The sequence below is a fragment of the Mustelus asterias genome, chromosome 3 (genome assembly GCF_964213995.1).
Source record: "Mustelus asterias chromosome 3, sMusAst1.hap1.1, whole genome shotgun sequence".
Lineage (NCBI taxonomy): Eukaryota > Metazoa > Chordata > Chondrichthyes > Carcharhiniformes > Triakidae > Mustelus > Mustelus asterias.
Genome location: NC_135803.1, coordinates 20,160,803 through 20,181,826, shown reverse-complemented (window position 1 = coordinate 20,181,826; position 21,024 = coordinate 20,160,803). Strand labels below are relative to the sequence as shown.

The 21,024-nt window shown below is 45.0% G+C and overlaps 1 protein-coding gene across 1 annotated transcript in view; it reads right to left on the bottom strand.

Annotated features, from left to right (window-relative positions):
• The window catches only part of LOC144485955 (sodium/hydrogen exchanger 9-like), a 285,192-nt gene that overhangs the window by 228,670 nt on the left and 35,498 nt on the right, over positions 1 to 21,024 (bottom strand). The window lies entirely within an intron of this gene.

The window sequence follows — 21,024 nt, the reverse complement described above, 5'->3', positions numbered from 1 at the left end:
AAGACAAGGTTAGACATGTCATGAGAACTTTCCAACTGGCTTTGTTGAAAATTCACATCCTTACACCTCACACACAAATTGGGAACTTGGATTTTAGATGACAATTGGGTTATTTTATCCAATTCCTCAACCATTTTGTGCGTATCTGAATGCATACTATTTTGTGCAGTGTTGAAAGCTCCCAATTAATAGGGGACAGATCCCATCAACTTTTAAATCAGCGGAAATTTAAATCCAAGTACATTATGAGATACATAATCAATTTCACTTCAAAATCTTTCTGTAAGTCACATAATCATTACAGAAGGGGGTCATTCAGGCCATCGTGTCTGCAGCAACTTTCCGAATGAGCATTTGACCGAGGGTGCTTTCCCCGGCCTTCTCCCTGTAACCCTGCGCTTTATTCCTTTTCAGATAATAGTTCTAATTCCCTCTTGAACAATTCAATTGAACCGGCCTCCGCCACACTCTCAGGCAGTGCATTCCAGATCCTCAACAATTGCTACATGAAAAGTTTCTCATATTGCTGTTGCTTCGTTTTTTTCGTTACCTTTTTCATTTAGCTTGTGATCTCTTGTTCTTGAATCATCAGTATATAGAATCCCTACAGTGCAGGAGGAGGCCATTCAGCCCATCGCGCCTGCGCTGACAACAATCCCACCCAGGCCCTATACCCATAACCCCATGTATTTACCCTGCTAATCCCCCTGACACTAAGGGGCAATTCAGCATGGCCAATCAACCTAACCCGCACATCTTTGCAGTGTGGGAGGAAACCGGAGCACCCGGAGGAAACCAACGCTGACACGGGGAGAACAAGCAAACGCCACACAGACAGTGACCCGAGGGCGGAATCGAACCCGGGTCCCTGGAGCTGTGAGGCAGCAGTGCTAACCATTGTGCCACCGTGCCATCCTATATTTATAGTGGAAACTGAAAACTCTTCTATACACTGGTAGGTGCTCATAAGTCATAGCGCAAAATCCAGACGGTATGATTAACACACTGATTTAGTAAAACAAACATCTTTGCAAAATGTATTTCTGGAAATTATTTGAGAGATAAACTGCTATAAAACTAAACGTCAAAGGAAAATCATGGGTTTAAAATTCAGGCATTGCTGCAGTCACATTTTCTTCTCCGTTAACACTGCTGTGAGGTTTCAGCACAGGGAGCACTTACTGGATGTATAACATTTTAAAAAGTATTTTTATTTTGTCCACGTTTTAATGCTTTGGCATTCCCTACCATTGTTGTGCTGCGTCGCATACACTTATCGTGCAGATTATCACTGATTTCCTGGATTAAACTGATTAACATTGGAATTGTTCCATTCTTTGCACAAGCTTGGCTGGAGAAAACATTCAAGAGGTTACGGGAGCGCTGAGCTCCCATCAATAAAGTACCACTTACAGAATAGAAAGAGGGACAAAGAGGAAATGTATGGGGTGGGCAATGATAATGGAAAAATGATCCTGTATATGCCACACACTGCTCTCTGCATTGTGTTGATGGCATCTATTGACTGCAGATTATTTTCATACCACTCCTTTCAAATCAAATTGTGCTGCTTAGTAGCAATATTCTCATTAAAAAAGCCATCATGCTCGCTAATATCCCTTGAAGTGTATTCAAAGCCAGCTGGCTGCAACCAATTATTTTGCAGTGTGACTTCACCAATGACTTTCAAATTCCACATTTTATCTCTGCTCACACACACTCTCTCACAAGGTATTTTCTCCCTCGCTCTAAATCTTCCATCGCAGCCAATGTATCCTAATTTCACAACTCACACAAGCCCCACACCTCTGACAACATCATCGCAGCCCCTACAAGTCTCTCAAGCCAGACAGCAGAATGCTAATCCTAGCCCCTCAAAAAGTAGGATGTCCCAGTCAATACCACTCATCCTGTCCAGAAGCAGGGCATTCCTTTCCTGAGTCTTTCCAGCAGTGTCATTTCCCAAACATATCATAGAATTTCATAGAATCCCACAGTGCAGGAGGCGGCCATTTGGCCCATCGGGTCTGCACCGACCACAATCCCACCCAGGCCCTATCCCCATAACCCCATGGATTTACCCGAGTTAATCCCACTGACATGAAGTGGCAATTTAGCATGGCCAATCTACCTAACGTGCACATCTTTGGAGTGTGGGAGGAAACCGGAGCACCTGGAGAAAACCCATGCAGACATGGGGAGAATGTGCAAACTCCGCACAGACAGTGACCCAAGCCGGGAATCGAACCTGGGTCCCTGGCGCTGTGAGGCAGCAGTGCTAACCACTGTGCCTTGGAGTCGCTCTCTGATTAGTGTTGTAACAGCCCTTCCTCCTCAAAATAACCAAGTTACACCCATGGGCCTAACCTAAAATATCAGCCCCATAATCTCAAAACTGGGATTCTGGTTCCCAATCTAAACATTTGCTCAGTCAATCTGACCAAAACAACACCCACAAAACCCAACTAGAGAAAAACCTGCAAGTCTTACACTTTTGTTCAATATGAAATGTCCAGTAGAGAAACCTAGAGCACAGAAAGAAGGCCATTCAACCCATCGTGCCCTCGCCAACATTTGAAATGTCAGTTAAACTACATAATTATCCTCTCAGTGGGATATTAACACAGGAAGGCACTGAATCAGGGAGTGCCACCAAGTTCAAAATAGAATGACTTTTGTTTAGAACATATGCACTTGACAATGTAACACACTTGTCAACAAAACGAATGAACAGAATTTCAAATCAACGAGGAGCAAAGGGTGACAAGTTTAACACTAAGGCAGGTGGGGATGAAAATGATACGTGAAAGATCCTAAACATAGACCGAACTGCGGCTCTGTATTCCAGTCCACCCAAAGCTCATTAAGAACTAGACAGCATGACAAGCATTCCCCTATCATATTAATTATTCTTATGTTCTGACAGCATAGTGTGAAGTTATTCATTTTTGTGAGAAGGATACTTGACACATACAGCAACAATAGGTGCCAACACAGATGCTTGATTTCTATCCACATAGAATGAGGTTACTTTACATAGAAACATAGAAAATAGGAGCAGGCCATTCGGCCATTCCAGCCTCATCCACCATTCAATATGATCATGGTGGATCTTCCATTTGAACGCCATACTCCAGTGTTCTCCCATACTCCTTGATGCCTCTCCAATCGATGGCCTTTGAGTGATGAAATTATAATAATTAAAAAATCCTTTAACAGGGACAAATATCACTGTGCAAAATATCAGACTGTCTAGCCTTCAAATGTGGTTTGATCATAGCGTCTTGAGTATATTTTCGACCAAAGTACAATACAAAATTTATGTCCTAGTCCTTGTACACCAGTCACTGAAAGCAAGCATGTGGCTACAGCAAGCAGTTAGGAAGGCAAACGGTATGCTGGCCTTCATTGCAAAAGGATTTGAGTACAGGAGGACTCCTTACTGCAGCTGTACAGAGCCTTGGTGAGACCACACCTACAATATTGTATGCAGTTTTGGTCTCCTCATCTAAGAAAGGACATACTTGTTATTGAGGTAATGCAGCAAAGGTTTGTCATACTGATTCCTGGGATGGCAGGATTGTTGTATGAGGAGAGGTTAGGCCGACTGGGCCTGTATTCACTGGAATTTAGAAAAATGTGAGAGGATCTCACTGAAACGTATAAAATCTGACAGGGCTGGACAGACTGGATGCAGGAATAATGTTCCCCCAGACTGTGGGATCTAAGGGTCACAGTCTCAGGATATGGGGCAGGTCATTTAGGACAGAGATGAGAAGAAATCTCTTCACTCAGAGGGTGGTGAACCTGTGGAATTCTCTGCCACAGAAGGCTGTGAAGGTCAAATCACTGAATATATTTAAGGACGAAATAAATAGATTGCTGGACTCCAACGATGTCAAGGGGTATGGGCAGAGCACTGAAGTATGATGTTCATAGAATCCCTACAGTACAGAAGGAGGTCATCCAGCCCATCGAGTCTGTACCAACCACATCCCACCCAGGCCCTATTCCCGTACCCCCAGGCATTTACCTTGCAAACCTCCCTGACACTATGGTCAATTTAGCATGGCCAATCCACCTAACCCACACATCTTTGGAGTGTGGGAGGAAATCGGAGCACCCGGAGGAAACCCACAGAGAGAAAGTGTAAACTCCGCACAGATAGTGACCCGAGGCCGGAATTGAACCTGGGTCCCTGGCGCTATGAGGCAGCAGTGCTAACTATTGCGCCACTGTGCCATTGAGATAAAGGATCAGCCATGATCATGTTGAATGGTGAAGCAGTCTTGAAGAGCCGAATTGTCTTCAATATTTATAAAATTTAATGTGCTTGAATTGTATTCCCCAGTGAAGAAGGCCTATAGTGTGTTAGCTTTAATTAACAGGGGGTTGGAGTTTAAGAGCCATGGGGTTATGCTGCAACTGTACAGGACCTTGGTGAGACCACATTTGGAGTATTGTGTGCAGTTCTGGTCACCTCACTATAGGAAGGATGTGGAAGCGCTGGAAAGAGTGCAGAGGAGATTCACCAGGATGCTGCCTGGTTTGGAGGGTAGGTCTTATGAGGAAAGGTTGCGGGAGCTAGGGCTGTTCTCTCTGGAGCGGAGGAGGCTGAGGGGAGACTTAATAGAGGTTTATAAAATGATGAAGGGGATAGATAGAGTGAACGTTCAAAGACTATTTCCTCAGGTGGATGGAGCTATTACAAGGGGGCATAACTATAGGGTTCGTGGTGGGAGATATAGGAAGGAGATCAGAGGTAGGTTCTTTACGCAGAGAGTGGTTGGGGTGTGGAATGGACTGCCTGCAGTGATAGTGGAGTCAGACACTTTAGGAACATTTAAGCGGTTATTGGATAGGCACATGGAGCACACCAGGATGATAGGGAGTGGGATAGCTTGATCTTGGTTTCAGATAAAGCTCGGCACAACATCGTGGGCCGAAGGGCCTGTTCTGTGCTGTACTGTTCTATGTTCTATGTTCTACTATTTTAAATAGGTATTTACTTTATGTGAGTTTTGCTGTTTGAGATTCTGAAGTCTAAATATGCCTATCTCCCATCTCCAAACCCTTCGCCAATACCTTTAATCTGACAGTAATATTCACAAGTGCCAAATTACTCAATAAACCCTCATGTTATTAGCACTTTAGCAGGAAAAGTGTTTGCTCCTGGGACCTTCAGGCACACTCTTACATTCAGGAGGTCTTTTTTTTTAAGTTCTCATTTTCTGTCATTGTTACTTGTAATTCACACCTTAGAGGAACAGGATTCCTCAACCAGTGTTAAAATTCCTGCTGTGATTCATTTATTCATGCAAAGCAACACTTTCATTGTGCGAGTGAACAGCAAATCTTTGCCACCTATTCCGTATTCTTCAATCACCAAAGTCAGTTCGATGTTCTATTCCAGATTAAGATAACTTGGGTGAATAACCCTCACTCCAGTTGAGTCTCCCATTTCCTCGGTCCTAGTCTTGGCACCTGAGCCTCAAGTAGTTAAGGCCTAGACTTTCGAATCCAACTCGCCCCCGACTTAGCACTGCTGCCCCACAGCGCCAGGGACCCAAGTTTGATTCCCAGCTTGAGTCACTGTCTGTGTGGAATCTGCACATTCTCCCTGTGTCTGCGTGGGTTTCCTCCGAGTGCTCTGGTTTCCTCCCACAGTCCGAAAGACGTGCTAGTTAGGTGCTAAATTCTCCCTCAGTGTACCCGAACAAGCGCCAGAGTGCGGCGACTAGGGGATTTTCACAGTAACGTCATTGCAGTGTTAACGTAAGCCTACTTGTGACACTAATAAATAAACTTTAAACTTTCAAACTCTCCAACTCTCTTTCCTCCTTCAAAATGCTCCTTAAAATGTATCTCTCTGGCCAGGCTTTTGCTAACTTTTTGATTTAGGTGAAGGAAGAATACGCTGCACGGAGCAATTCAATAATAAAGCAAGGCCCCAGACCAGCACCTTACATTGAGGTCTCCAGGCCAGTATTAGGAAAGACATGGTTTGTAACTTGCCCCCAGGCTTGATTTTCCATATGCAGAAAGAATGATTGTAATAGTGAGACTTTCTGCTCCATTAGAAAATCTAACGTAATGCTCATATTCCATTGTCTTACTGTAATGTAGGCAATAATGCCTGCTGAGGGTCTTCGAAATTATTGTCTACACAGCTCAGAGGTTTTTTAGTCTACAGAATAAACTGTTACTCTATATACACAAGAGCGGCTTCTTGAGAGGGTGCGCTGTGATATTTTTCATTCATATATATTCTTCCTGCTGCCTGATGTTATTATAATCCTGGTGAACTATCAGAAAGAAAATACAGATGTGGAAGAAAGAATTACCACATTTTGCCATATAAACCTAGAGGGCTCTGTCAAAACAACCAACAACTTCTTAAATGGATATAGAGTTTCTGCCTCATTATTCCAGCCAGGTGATTAGTCCAGATAGTTGTCACATTTTGCATTGAGTATTTCCCGATGTCGGTCCTGGACTTGCAGTTTACATTCGGTCCGTACACAATCAGGACCCTGACCTGTCTGTTGCTTGCCATTTTAACACACGATCCTGCTCCCATACCCATATGTTCGACCTTGGCTTGCTGCAATGTTCCAGTGAAGTTCAACGCAAACTGGAGGAACAGCATCTCATCTCCCGGCTAGTCACGCTACAGCCTTCCGTTATCAACATCAAATTCAACAACTTCAGCTGATTTGCTCTACCCCACTTCCACCCCTTTGTTTTCATTCTATTTTATTTTTAACTGTTCTCTACCTTTTATTTCCTTATTGTCTTTCTTTATTTTTCTTCCCCCCCAACTCTTTCCCCCTATTTTATCCCCCTTTCCTTATCTTTTCTCCCCCTTTGCTTCCCCTTCCCCCCCCCCTTTTCTCAATTTTACCTCTCTGCCACCCATCTCCCCCCACCCCCCCACATCTTCATCTGTCACAACTTACCCTCTGATTTCAGTTTCTCTGCCGTTTGGCCATTCACATCTTCTATTCTCTCTGTGGGCTGCCATTAGCAGCCTTTTCCCTTGTTTTGGTGGCTATGATTCATCTTTCATTCCCTCACCCTAGAGTATAAATATCTCTCACCTTCTATGCCTTTTAGTTTTGACAAAGGGTCATCTGGGCTCGAAGCGTCAGCTCTTTTCTCTCCTTACAGATGCTGCCAGACCTGCTGAGATTTTCCAGCGTTTTCTCTTTTGGTTGCAGTTTACATTTTTGGATCTTTTCAATGCTTCATAGTCCAGATTATTTTGCCTTTTCATAGCTGTGAGCACTCTCATAGTTGAGCTCCATCTAATAGCCATTTCTCCGAGAGTGTCTAGTCTTGCCTTGTGATTTAGATCTCAATTACATGCTGCAACATCAGCAGCAAAACTTTCCGGCCATTGTTTTAGGCTAGTGGATTTATCTTAGCTCCGTAATGGCGCTTTCCTGGAGTTCAAGAACATTAGAGCATCATTATCATTTTAAGTTTAAAATGCCAAGTAAAATTATATTACGGTTCAAAAGGTAAACAGGTTTCTGGTGTCTACGGGTTTGTGTTATTAAGAAGGGTTTAGTAGGCTGGCCCTATACACACACACTTAGAGGAATGCAAGGCGATCTTATTGAAAGATAGAAGATTCTGATGAGGTTTGACAGGGTGGATGCTGAGGGGATGTTTCCCTCACGGGGGAGTCTAGATCCAGGGAGCATAGTTTGGAAAGGGGTCTCCCATTTAAGACAGAGATGAGGAGGAGTTTCTTCAGGTGGTTATTAGCCTATGAAATTATCTTTCCCAAGAAAGAGGCTGGGTTGTTGAATGTATTCAAGGCCAAGACAGACAGATTTTTGATTGACAAAAGGGAATCGAGGGTTTTGGAGGGCAGGGAAGAAAGTGAAGTAAGGCCACCAGGGAGAGATTGGACAGGCTAGGACTTTTTTCTTTGGAGCGCAGGAGACTGAGGGGTGATCTTATAGAGACGCATAAGATCACGAGGGGCATGGATAGGGTGAATGCACTCAGTTTTTTTCCCAGGGTTGGGGAATCAAGAACTAGAGGACATAGGTTTAAGTTAAGAGAGGAAAGAATTAATGGGAACCTGAGGAGCAACCTTTTTTACACAGAGGGTGGTATGTATGTTGAATGAGGTGCCGGAGGAAGTGGTTGAGCCAGGGACATTGACAACGTTTAAAAGGCATTTAGACAGATACATGGATAGGAAAGGTTCAGACGGATGTGGGCCAAATGCAGGCAAATGGGGTTAGCTCAGATGGCCATTTTGGTCGGCATGGACCAGCTTGTGCTGAAGGGCCTGTCTCCGTGCCGTAGATTCTTTGACACTGTGATCTATAATCTCATTGAATGGCAGAGTAGCTTTGAGGGGCCGAATGGCTTACTGTTCCTCCTATTTCTTATGTTACGTTCAAACAAATACGTTGATGAAACAAAAGTTAAATATCGCGAATGCTGGGAATTTGAAATGAAAACAGAAAATGTTGAAATTACTCAGCAAGTCTGGCAGCATCTGTGGAGAGAGAAATCCAGTTAATGTTTCAGGTTGATGGCCTTTCAACAGAACTTATCGGTATATAATTGCCAAGTGAACAAAATAATAAATAAAATGATCCCAACTGTAAGGACAAAGCTAATCATTTTTAAACAACTTTTAAAGAATAGTGGTTATTTTCTTTTAATTTTTGGTTGCAGTGTAAGTCCAATGTCGTCTTTATGATCCTCAATTTCAATTTCTGCAGAATAATCTTTTTTCTATCCTGGCAAAGAGTCACTGGACGGCGTGGATAGTGAATATTTGATGACTTCATTTTTTGTTAAAATCTGTCAGCTAAATACAAATTGAACAAATTTCACTCAGCTGTGATAGGAAATTTATAACCAATCAAACGTGACATACACGATTTTGGATTAGCAGGAAAATGGAGATGAGGAACACATCAGCCATGATCGAATGGCGGAGCGGACTCGATGGGCCAAATGGCCTAATTCTGCTCCTATATCTTATGAACATATGAACTCCCTCAATATCAACAAAATGAAGGAGATAGACATCAACTTCAGGAAGCGTAAAGGAGAACCTGCCCTAGTCTACATCAATGGGGACGAAGTAGAAATGGTTGAGAACTTCAAGTTTTTAGGTGTCCAGATCACTAACAACCTGTCCTGGTCCCCCCATGCCGATGCTATAGTTAAGAAAACCCACCAACGCCTCTACTTTCTCAGAAGACTAAGGAAATTCAGAACGTCCGCTACAACTCTCACCAACTTCTATAGAGGCACCATAGAAAGCATTCTTTCTGGTTGTATCACAGCTTGGTATGGCTCCTGCTCTGTCCAAGACTGCAAGAAACCACAAAGAAACCATAGAAACCATAGAAACCCTACAGTGCAGAAGGAGGCCATTCGGCCCATCGAGTCTGCACCGACCACAATCCCACTCAGGCCCTACCCCCATATCCCTACATATTTACCCACTAATCCCTCTAACCTACACATCTCAGGACACTAAGGGGCAATTTTAGCATGGCCAATCAACCTAACCCGCACATCTTTGGACTGTGGGAGGAAACCGGAGCATCCGGAGGAAACCCACACAGACACGAAGAGAATGTGCAAACTCCACACAGACAGTGACCCAAGCCGGGAATCAAACCCAGGTCCCTGGAGCTGTGAAATAGCAGTGCTAACCACAGTGCTACCGTGGTCTTGTATGAAGCCCAGTCCATCATTCAAACCACTCTCCCATCCACTGACTCTCTCTACACTTCCCGCTGCCTTGGAAAAGCAGCTAGTATAATCGAGGACCCCACGCCCCCAGACATACTCTCTTCCACCTTCTTCCATCGGGAAAAAGATACAAAAGTCTGGGATCACATACCATCGACTCAAGAACAGCTTCTTCCCTGATGCCATCAGACTTTTGAATTGACCTACTTTGCATTAAGTTGATCGTTCTCTACACCTGCATGACTGTAACACTACATTCTGCACTCTCTCCTTTCTTTCCCTACGTACAGAATGCTTTGTATAGCACACAAGAAACAGTACTTTTCACTGTATACTAATATATGTGACAATAATAAATCAAATCAAATTAAATCAAATAGATATCTCATCCGGTCGTAAGTGGCAATTACAGATAAGCTCATCTGAGTATTTCAACTCCAGTGCTACCTCTTTCACACACCTTCACAAACTACTGACCCCAAAGCCAAAGGTACTGAAAAGAAAATGCTACCCTTAAACACTAAAAATGGATGGGCAAAAAACATACTCATTCTCAACAAGTATAGGACTGGATTGGTTTTCCTAAGCTCCAGCATTAAAATGTTTATTGTAAACTAGGTATCTGGAAAAATAGTTGAATGCTTGGCTGAACTTCAAGAATGATGAATGCACTTAACTCTCAGTAGGCAATTTTTACACAGCTGCAAAAGGGAGTGTAAGCTTTGTTTAAATTACATCTTTATCATCTCATAAAATTTGATCTTCCCTTGCAATTTTTTACAAGCTTTTTTCCATTTATTACAGAGAATTAAGTGGCGTGAAGTGGACAACAGCTTTTGTCATTGATACTATGAACGACTGTGATTGATTGACAACTTTACGGGAAGATATGTGGAAAAAGTATTCAAAGGAAATGTTAAACGCTTGTTTCTTTTTGGTTCCCAACTTAAGACTAGGTTCTTCCAAGATTCACAATTTACTTAAGGGCCTGTGAATCATATCTATTAACAGAACAGGCCTGACAACATCAGAATTGTGTGGAGGAAGATGTTTGCAATGGCCTTGGCTCATTCCCCACACCCTTAACCCACACTGACAAAAATGGTCAGAAGCGGGAAAGGGGGTGGCAATCCGAGAATCGGGTCCATTCTGCCGTTTTTAAAGGCCTCTCAATTTGAACAAAGAACAAAGAAAAGTACAGAACAGGAACAGGCCCTTTGGCCCTCCAAGCCTGCGCTGATCATGATGATTTGGCCTGACTTCATGAAAATCCAAGTCATAGTGAATGTACAATGCAAATTAAAATATGCACATCTAGAAACATCTAGGCCATTCAGCCCCTTGTGCCTGTGCCATTGGAAAAAGGGATATCAAGCCTAATCCCAAATTCTAATTCTTGTTTTGTAGCCTTGTAGCACTTCAAGCACATATCCAAGTTTTTTTTAAATGCGATGAAGGTTTTTGCTTCCACCAGTTTTTCAGGCAGTGGGCTCCAGACTACCAGAGAGTGTGTACACAACCCCAGTGGGTCTGTGTGTATATAAATATGTATTGGATTTCTGTACATACAAATGCAAATCGGGATGGGTTGGGGAGGGTGAACAATTGGGTCCGGGACGGGATGGGTGAGTCGGTAATTGGGTCAGGGAGGAGCAGGGGTGCAATTGGAGGTCAGATGGAGTGGTAATTGGATTACGCTGTTAATTACCGAGTTACAACAGAGATTAAACAGTGCGACAGTTTGAGGGTAGGTATCCAGGTAAGTAGCATGTATCTCGCCCAAGTCTCTGAAGCTGAGGTAATTGCTGGAGACATTGAGGTGGTGTGCGGGGCAGCTGCGCAGCGCAAATCTGTCCATCGGCAGTTTAATCTTCCCGGGCAATGACAGTGCACATGCGCTGGTCAGGAGTTCTTCGGGACCCTGACGCACACCAGTACCATAAGTTCAGTGCATTGTCACTGCTATGACTGGAAGATCTGGCCACATGTGTGACTGAAACTCATGAGAGGTCTGATATTGGATTCACAAGACTGGAATAGTCTCGAGTTATCAGATAAGTTATGAAGAAGTGTTAACACAGAAATGTTAGGTTTAGGAACAGATCATTTTAAAATTGGCTTTTGTTTGTCACTCATTTGGAGTTTCTGCTTTCCTGTGATGAAAAATTTCATTCCACGCTTCTAAAATATGAGTATTTGAATAACAAATCCTGACTGTTTGCTGAAAGCTAACATCAACCAAACCAAAGGTTGCAAAATACAATCCAATGTACCATCATGCCAAAAGACACAAAGCAGTCTTTTCTTTTCGATAAGTCACCCATCATGCAGAACCACAAGTAAATGAATGGAGGGGGAACACTGATTCTTGACAAAGCATTTTTGCTGTTTATTTCAGAGCAGTCAAGTTTGCAGTAACAAACTCTCTTTACTTTCCCAAATACACCTTTATGTACTCAGCTGTAAAGCATTGTCTCGGGCCCGGACAAAACACTGACATTTAGGTTTAAACAACGAGGTGATGCAGGGGTGCACTGGTGCATTTATCAGCTGCTCACTCAAGAACAGTACAGGCAGAGGCCAGGAAGAAATCACCTATCCATGCTCTTAGCCAAGAAGTAGCACTGAAGGAACTATCGAGAGAGAGAGAGGGAGAGAAAGTGGCTTGAAAATTAAATTGTCGAGCATTGCCTCCTGTATTATCTAATTTGATGAGAACACTCTTCTCTGGTGACTGAAAGAGCACTGCAGCAGGTTATTGTGCAAAAAGTGACACTGAAATTACTAACCAGGAAATTGATGAGATGTTGAAAGTCGGCATGTTCTAGGTCAGCATGTTGCCTATTGGGCTCTTGCACTATTGCACTGTGTAATGAGACAACAGGAAACAAGACAGCATTTGCAACCTCCCACAAGTTCAACATCTTGTCTTGCTGACAAGGAGATAGTGCTGAACAGATGGTATGTGCTTCGACTGGCACAGAGAATTCAGAGGGTGAGTCACTCTGGTTCAATCCTGTCTTTTCTCCTTGGCAGCACAAAAGGGCATAAAGAATGGAATTTGGAAAGGCTATTTGGCCCATCCATCCACTCCTTCCACAGATCATATACTGTCTACTTTATAAAAAGGCTCTAATCGACTTATTACTGTTTCTGAAGGAAAATTGATGTGTTAATGTTTCCTGGTTGCTAAAAGCCTTCTGGACGGTTTGTGACTGAGCCATACAGAAGGATAATCAAGTGCTATAAGCGATCCTGTCAATCCAACTCCACTTTACAATCCTAGCCTCCTGCTGGCCACTGACAACCTCCTCCCCTTGCACCCTCCAGTAGCACAGGAAGCACTGTGCGCCATGAAGCAACTGATAATGTCTCAGATAATAAATTCAGAGATCTGAATAGAAGCATCAACTTGCAGGAGCAGTATGAAGAGTGCTCAAGCTTCTCCAATGATAACATTAGCGGACAATACGGACTGATCCCATGGTGTTACAGATCAGGAAGAGGACATTCAACTTGACATGCTGGCTTCCTGAAAAAAAATCAACTAAAAAGGATGACAAAAGTTATTAGGTTCATAGCAACAGGGCACCACAACAGGGTTCAAATCCCAGTGCGGCAGCTGGTGAAATTTGAATTCAGATGATAATCTGGAATTGAAAAGCTGCCCTCAGTAACGGAGGGCCGAAGGGCCTGTTTCCTGTGCTGTACTGCTGTTTAACGACCCTGAAACCATTGCCGATTGTTGTAAAAATACATCTGGTTCATTGATGCCCTGTTAGGGAAGGAAATTTGCCGTCCTTACCCGATCTGGCCTGCATGTGACTCCGGATCCACAGCAATGTGGCTGACTCTTAACTCCCTTCTGAAATGGGTGTGGCCAACCACACGATTCGGGGATTTAAGTTTGGGCATCGAAGGCTCGCTTGGCAGTGTCACTCACACCCCGTGAAAGATTCAATCAAACTAAAAATTTTGGATTTTTTTGAGAGCACTCAATAAGGTGCCACACAAAAGGTGCTGGTTAGGTGCGTTGGCCGTGCTAAATTCTCCCTCAGTGTACCCGAACAGGTGCCGGAGTGTGGCAACTAGGGGATTTTCACAGTAACTTCATTGCAGCGTTAATGTGAGCCTACTTATGACACTAATAATAAATAAAAGGTTGTCACAGAATATTAATATTCATGGAATTAGGAGTACATGGATTGAGGATTAGTTAATGGAGGGAAAATAGAAAGTACCAAATAAACAAATTATTTTCAGGATGTCAAGGGGTGCCATAAGGGGTGGCGTTTAATGTTATGTTGTGTTATTCTCGGTGTGGTCAAGTGATTTCAGACTTTGTTCGGAACAAAACATATTTATAGATCGGAGAAACTAGGTACAGGAGTTGCAGCCCTAGGCTCCAGTCTTTATGATGTTAACTACATGGCTGCCAGATGATTCTGCCTGAGAGGGGACTTCACCCTGAGGTGTGACCACTCACTCTTGGTTCCCCATCGGTTCCTCAAGTCAGGTGACTTTCTTCTGCTGTGCTGTTTTAAAGAGACAGACACCACATACACAACATTTAGGTCTCAACTGTTTACAATCAATGACTCAGGAGAGGGATTGGGGATGGGGGTGATATGTGGGGTGGCGTGGCGGTGGGAGGGGGTGGAGGAGGGAGGCAGATATAACACAGCCAAGTTTACTAACGGCACAAAGCTAGATGATGCAAGGAGGCTGTAAAGAGACCAGTTCAGGAGTTGGACAAAAATTATGGAATATAATGTGGAAAAGTGTGTGGAATTATCTATTTTGGTCGGAAGAATGGAGAAGCAGAGCATTTTTTAAAACATGAGACACTGGTAAATGCTGGTATTCAGCAGGATTTGTACACAGAAATGTAATATGCAGGTACAACACACAAGAAAGGCAAACGGCATTTAGGCTTTATTATAAGAGTGTCGCACTGTACGGATAAGGAAGTCTTGCTGTAATTATACAGCACTTCCAGTTTTGGTTTCCTTTCCCAAGGAAGACAAGACTGTATAACAAAGGCTCATTCGATTGATTCCGAGGATGAGAGGCTGTCCTACGAGGTGAGATTGAGTAGATTCACTGGAGTTTAAATGAGTGAGAGGTGATCTAATTTAAATGCATAAAATTCTTGACAAAGTAGATGTTGAGAAGTTGCTTCACCTCTTTAGAGAGTCAAAAACTAATGGCCATTGTCCAAAGACAAGGGCCACAATTCTCCCAAAAAAATTCTAAGCGTCGAATTCAGGCGAAAACTGCAGTAATTCACACCGTTTTTTCAGTGGGAGTTCAAATAAGGATCTCCCACACTCTGTGCACTGCACAGGTAAACACAGTAAGAAGTTTAACAACACCAGGTTAAAGTCCAACAGGTTTATTTGGTAGCAAAAGCCACACAAGCTTTCGGAGCTCCAAGCCGCTTCTTCAGGTGAGTTAACTGCAGAGGTTACCAGTCTGAATGTCATTAAATTTCAGGGGGCAGGGCCTATCCCCGCTGGAGAGGCTGAAATCAGCGCGCTGAGGGAGCCACTGTGCATGCGCCAATCTGTCAGTGCCGAGATCAGCGCATGCACAGTGGCCCCGCACTGCCGGCCTCCCGATTGCTGGCCAGCCCCGCGACTCATGCAATGCTGGCCCCCTGTCATCCCCACGGCCTGATTGCTGGCCACCCGACCATTCCCAGGCCAGGCCAGCTCTGACCCCCCCCCCCCTCCTGGCCCACCCCGGTCTCCAGCCCCCCCGCCCCCCTCGACAGTTACCCCTACCGTCCCAACCCACCCCGGCAGTCCCCACTCCCACCTGCAGTGCCGACTGCCCCCCCCCCCAGCCCGCCCCAATCGCTGGCCTCCCTCCTTCCCCCACCAACCCCTGTCCTGCAGAATGGCAGCAGGACCCCCCACCCCCACCCATCACCCCGTCCTCCATTAGGCCTCACCCCCCAAATGCCCAGCCCCTTTGGCACTGCCCCATCCTGATGGGCAGCGCCAATGTGCCCCCTGAGCATTGGTACTTTGCCCCTTGGGCAGTGCCAAGGGGCACAGACTGGCACTGCTAGGATGCCAATGTTCAGGGAGCAACCCCCGCATGCCCAACCCTCTGGGGGGCCCCAACTGCCCCCCTTTCACTCTAGTGGGGTTGGACTGCCAGCTCCCTAAAAGTGGGGAGCTACTGTAATCCCCGCTGGAGTGAAATACTCCTGGCCGGGCGGGGGTGTGGGGGGGGGGGGGGGGGGGGTGTGTGGGTGGGGGGGGGGGAGGTTGGGGGGGGGAGCTACTTCAGTCCCGGGCCCACTAATAAAATTTAAATCACATGTAAAATGACCTTTAAATTACTTCCACACCTCCCCACCAATTTCCAGCGTGGAGCAGACGCCGCTGGAAATCTCGCACTGTGAGACGCAATCGCGGCGGGAACGCATGCGTGGATCTCACACATCGCCCCCCGCCTCCGCGAGATAGCCCCCGCTCGCTGCACTGAATCGCGTCCCAGGTGTCAACTATTTAGGACTGAGATTAGGGTAAATATCTCCAGATGTTTATGGATCTTGATATCCTCCAACCTCAGTCATTGAGTATATTCAAGAGAGAGAAAGAGAGAGAGAAAGAAAGAGAGAGAGAGAATCAGAGAGAGAAAGAAAGAGAGAGAGAGAGAAACAGAGAGAGAGAGGAAAGAGAGAGAGAGAGAGAGAGAAAGAGGAAAAAGAGAGAGAAAGAGAGATTGACAGATTCTTGGGGACTAAGGAAGTCCAGGGATATGTGGATTGTATTGTAAAGTGTTGATGTGGAAGCTCTGCCATTATCTTATTGAATTGCAGGAGAAAGTTGTGACAGCCTCCTCCTGCTCTCATTGTTTATGTTCTTACAAAAGGGCTAAGGGGAAGAACAAAGTGGATCAGATCTTTCAAATATTTATCCATTGTCCATTTTAAATGCTTCTGTGTCTGTTGTGTTCCCAAGGTTTCTGGTAAAATTGCACCAACCCACTGTGTTGAAAAGAAACGAGTTGTTTTCATGCTGACTTGTGTCTTTTATCTTTCTGTATTATCCAGAGATGCATTCCATTAATACAAGTTGTTGAGAAATCTGTCCAAAACACAATGCACCAGACTCTGTATTCGGGATGCATTGTGTCCCCTCTCTGAATTGATTGTGTTTTGAAGAATATGTGCAGTTTGAGATTTCAATTACTAACTTGACAGGGGCTGCACAAATGGGGCACCAGAGAACAGAGGGGGCTCCTAGATTCAGAGATACCCTGTCAGAAGCCTTGGTGGCAAAGGTGAACAGTAGGGGAGACCACATTCCTGCGCAGCAGTCAAGGAGGTCCTCTAAGATCTGGAAGCCGGTGGTCTGGGACGTCAATGAGGAGTTGGTAGCCGTGCTGTAACTCACTGACCTGATGTGGGTGGTCAAGGGTCAGTGAGTACATTTTCAAAGGACATCTCCGACCCAGCCTCACACTGTCTGGGCACCACACCTACATCACTCACCCATCTGCATTCTCTAGCAATCAGGAATCAGGCCCAACATCCAGATGCTTCACCTCACCCTTACACACTTTCCAGTAACGTCATCCTCAAACCCACCTCACACTGCTTCCACATACCTTCAGCTCTCTCTTGCAGAACAAGGTGGCCCATATCTGCTGGGAGCAGAGCAAAGCTGGTTTGGGACAATAACCCTGCTTCTCCTGAGTCGTACGGAGGAGATGATTCTCCACGTCGTGGTGCTGGCTGCAACAGAGTCACTGATAACATTGACAATCGAGGTACATTGTTGCCTTATGCCCCTCCTCAACTCCCATGTTATCCTCCCCTGCTATATAGCATCATGTGCAATCTGCTGATGGTGCGACCATGGACCAGTTGATTTCCAACCTAATCCCCTACCCCAACCTTTCGATTCTGCTTTTCTGCTTTAAAACACCCGAGAACCATCGCCAGACTAGCCACTGAACTCACTGTGGCAGAGGGAGAGAAACTCCACAGCACTGATAAAGAACCATGCCACTAGATCTGACACATTGTTAGGAATTTGTTAGGAAAGCCAGCTTATCTTCTCTTTAAGAGCAGAGGTCAGGAACTCCACGTCCCGATAGACCTTGGAGTTTCTGTGCACATGCAGACTAGGAGTGGGCTGCACTTGCATAGTTTGGCATTTTGAGCTCTTTGGGTCAAAGATGGGCCCTGTGCACCTGTGCAGAAAAGGAAAGTCGTGCAACAGCCTGGCTCATGTGACACGGAGCAAAGCGCCATTAAAACAAGTGTCTCAGGCATGGGATAGGGAGAGGTGCCAAAGGAATGGGAGACAGAGAAAGGTCCCAAAAGAAGAATCCCAGACAGGGAGCAGGGACAGGAAGAGTCCCAGAGAAGTTGGGACGAAAGGTGCAGAGAAAGGAGCTCCAAACAGGAGAGGGGCTATAGTAAGCAGACCTTAAGTGAAGAGGGCTCAGGAGGAGCCCTGGCAACTGCAGTGGACTCAGAAGAAGCCTTGAAGCTCCAAGAAGGCAGCAGAAGGTTGGTGATTCCATGCTGCAGAGCAAGGGGCCCCTTCTGGAGCAGTAGTGTGCTCTGTTCAGTGTGGCGGAAGAGGTGAAGTTCTGCTTCTGAGTTGGTGCTTGAATGCATGCTCAAGAATCCAGGGGAACGGAATCTTAGGAGACAATACTGAAACACTGTGAGGCCAGTTGTTGTTGAGGCCATCTAAGTTGGGTTGACTTGTGGAGAGAATTCTGAGGTGAGATTTTCATAGGCAAAGACAGGAATCCCTCATGAATTTCTCGAGATTGGTTGACTCAGTGTTTAATGAGGTATGGATGGATTGTTCAGAAACCCATGGACTCTGCCTTGCTCACATTTGTCATTTTGTGTGTTGTTGTGTGGTATGTTCCACCAGTTCGCCTGTTAGTTCAGATGCACTTCAGATTTATCCTGAATGTTAGTTACTTGAAGACAGTGCAAGCTGTCTTATCTTTCTGCTCTTGTATTATCCAGTTTATTTTTGTTTGTTCAAAAGACGTGGAATCTTGTGGCTTTATTCTCTGAAGTGTCTCGAATCTCAAACTTTGTCTAATTTAAACAAAATGCGATTGGTCCCTAATTGGATCTTACCAAAAATTTAGGGATCAGGTCTGGGATCATAACAGGTTATGGTGCCAGGATCTGCACCTCGTAAGCCAGGCCAGGGAGAAGGGATAGATCATGTGCCAGTTCACAAGGAGGTGAAGTTGCAGACATGTTCTGCCACAGGAGGCAAAAGAACGCAACAGTGTTCATTTGCACTCATTTGTGATTATCCACCTCCTGAAGTGATTTCTCAATCATTATTTAACATTTAATAGTGACCAAATATGAAATTACTGACCTGGATTGTGCCCTAGGCTGCTGTGGGAGGCAAGGGAGGAAATTGCAGGGGCTCTGGCCCAAAGTTTCAATTCCTCTCTGGCCATGGGGCAGGTACAGTAAGAAGTCTCACGACAGCGGAAGAAGGAGTTACACTCCAAAAGCTTGTGCTGCCAAATAAACCTGTTGGATTTTAACCTGGTGTTATGAGACTTCTTACTGTGCCCACCCCAGTCCAATGTCGGCATCTCCACATCATGGGGGAGGTGCCAGATGACTGGAGAACAGCTATTGTGGTTCTGCTATTTAAGAAGGGTTGTAGAGGTAAACCTGGAAATTACAGACCAGTGAGTCTCACGTCAGTGGTAGGGAAACTATTAGAGGAACTTCTGAAAGACAGCATCTATCTCCACTTGGAGGGGCAAAGTTTGATCAGGGATAGTCAGCATGGCTTCGTCAGAGGAAGTCATGCCTAACAAATTTGATTTAATTATTTGAGGAGGTGACCAGGTGGGTAGATGAGGGTAGTGCAGTTGATGTAGTTTATATGGATTTCAGCAAAGCCTTTGACAAGGTTCCACATGGGAGACTTGTAAAGAAGGTAAATTCATATGGGAATCAGGGTAATTTGATAAAGTAGATTCAAAATTGGCTCAGTTGTAGGTGACAGAGGGTGATGACAGAAGGCTGCTTTAGTGACTGGAAGCCAGTGATCAGTGGCATACCACAGGGATCGGTGTTGGCCCCCCCTGGGGCGGCACAGTAGCACTGTTGTTAGCACCAGGCCAGGGACTCGGGTTCAATTCCTGGCTTAGGTCACATGTGGAATCTGCATGTTCTCCTCGTGTCTGCATGGGTTTCCTCCGGAAGCTCCGGTTTCCTCCCACACATTCTGAAAAACCTGCTGGTTAGGTGCATTGATCCGAACAGGCACCAGACAGTGGCGACTAGGGGAATTTCACAGTAACTTCATTGCAGTATTAATGTAAGCCTTACATGTGACAAATAAATGAACTGTACTTTTACTTTACTATTATTCATAATTTATTTAAATAACATTGATAATTTGTGAGGGATAGGATTAGTAAGTTTGCAGATGACACAAAGATTTGACGGGTGGTTAACGGTGAGGCGGAGTGCCTTGGGCTACAAGAAGATATAGGTGGAATGGTCAAATGGGCAGATAAGTGGCAGATGGAACTTAACCCTGAAAAGTGTGAGGTGATACACTTTGGAGGAGTAATTTGACAAGAAAGCATTCAATGAATGGTAGGACACTAGGAAGTTCTGTGGAACAAAGGGACCTTGGTAAGTTTGTCCACAGATCTCTGAACGCGGAAGGGCATGTTAGTAGGGTGGTGAAAAAGTCATATGGAACACAGAGTACAAAAGCAGGGAATTCATGTTGCAGTTGTATAGAATTTTGATGAGGCCACAGCTGGAGTGCAGCGTGCAGTCCTGGTTGCCACATTATCGGAAGGATGTGATTGCACTGGAGGGGATGCAGAGGAGGTTCACCAGGATGCTGCTTGGGATGGAACATTTAAGTTATGAAGAGAGGTTGCGTAGGCTTGGGTTGTTTTCATCGGAGGAGAGGAGACTGAGGGGCGGCCTGATCGAGGTGTACAAGATTATGAGAGACATGGACAGAGTGGATAAGGAGCAACTATTCCCCTTAGTTGAAGGGTCAGTAATGAGGGGACACAGGTTCAAGGTGAAGCGCAGGAGCTTTAGGGGGGATGTGAGAAAAAACGTTTTTACCCAGAGGGTGGTGACGGTCTGGAATGCGCTGCCTGGGAAGGTGGTAGAGTCGGGTTGCCTCACATCCTTTAAAAAGTATCTGGATGAGCACTTGGCACAACGTAACATTCGGGGCTATGGGCCAAGTGCTGACAGATGGGATTAGGTGGGAGTTCAGGTGTTTC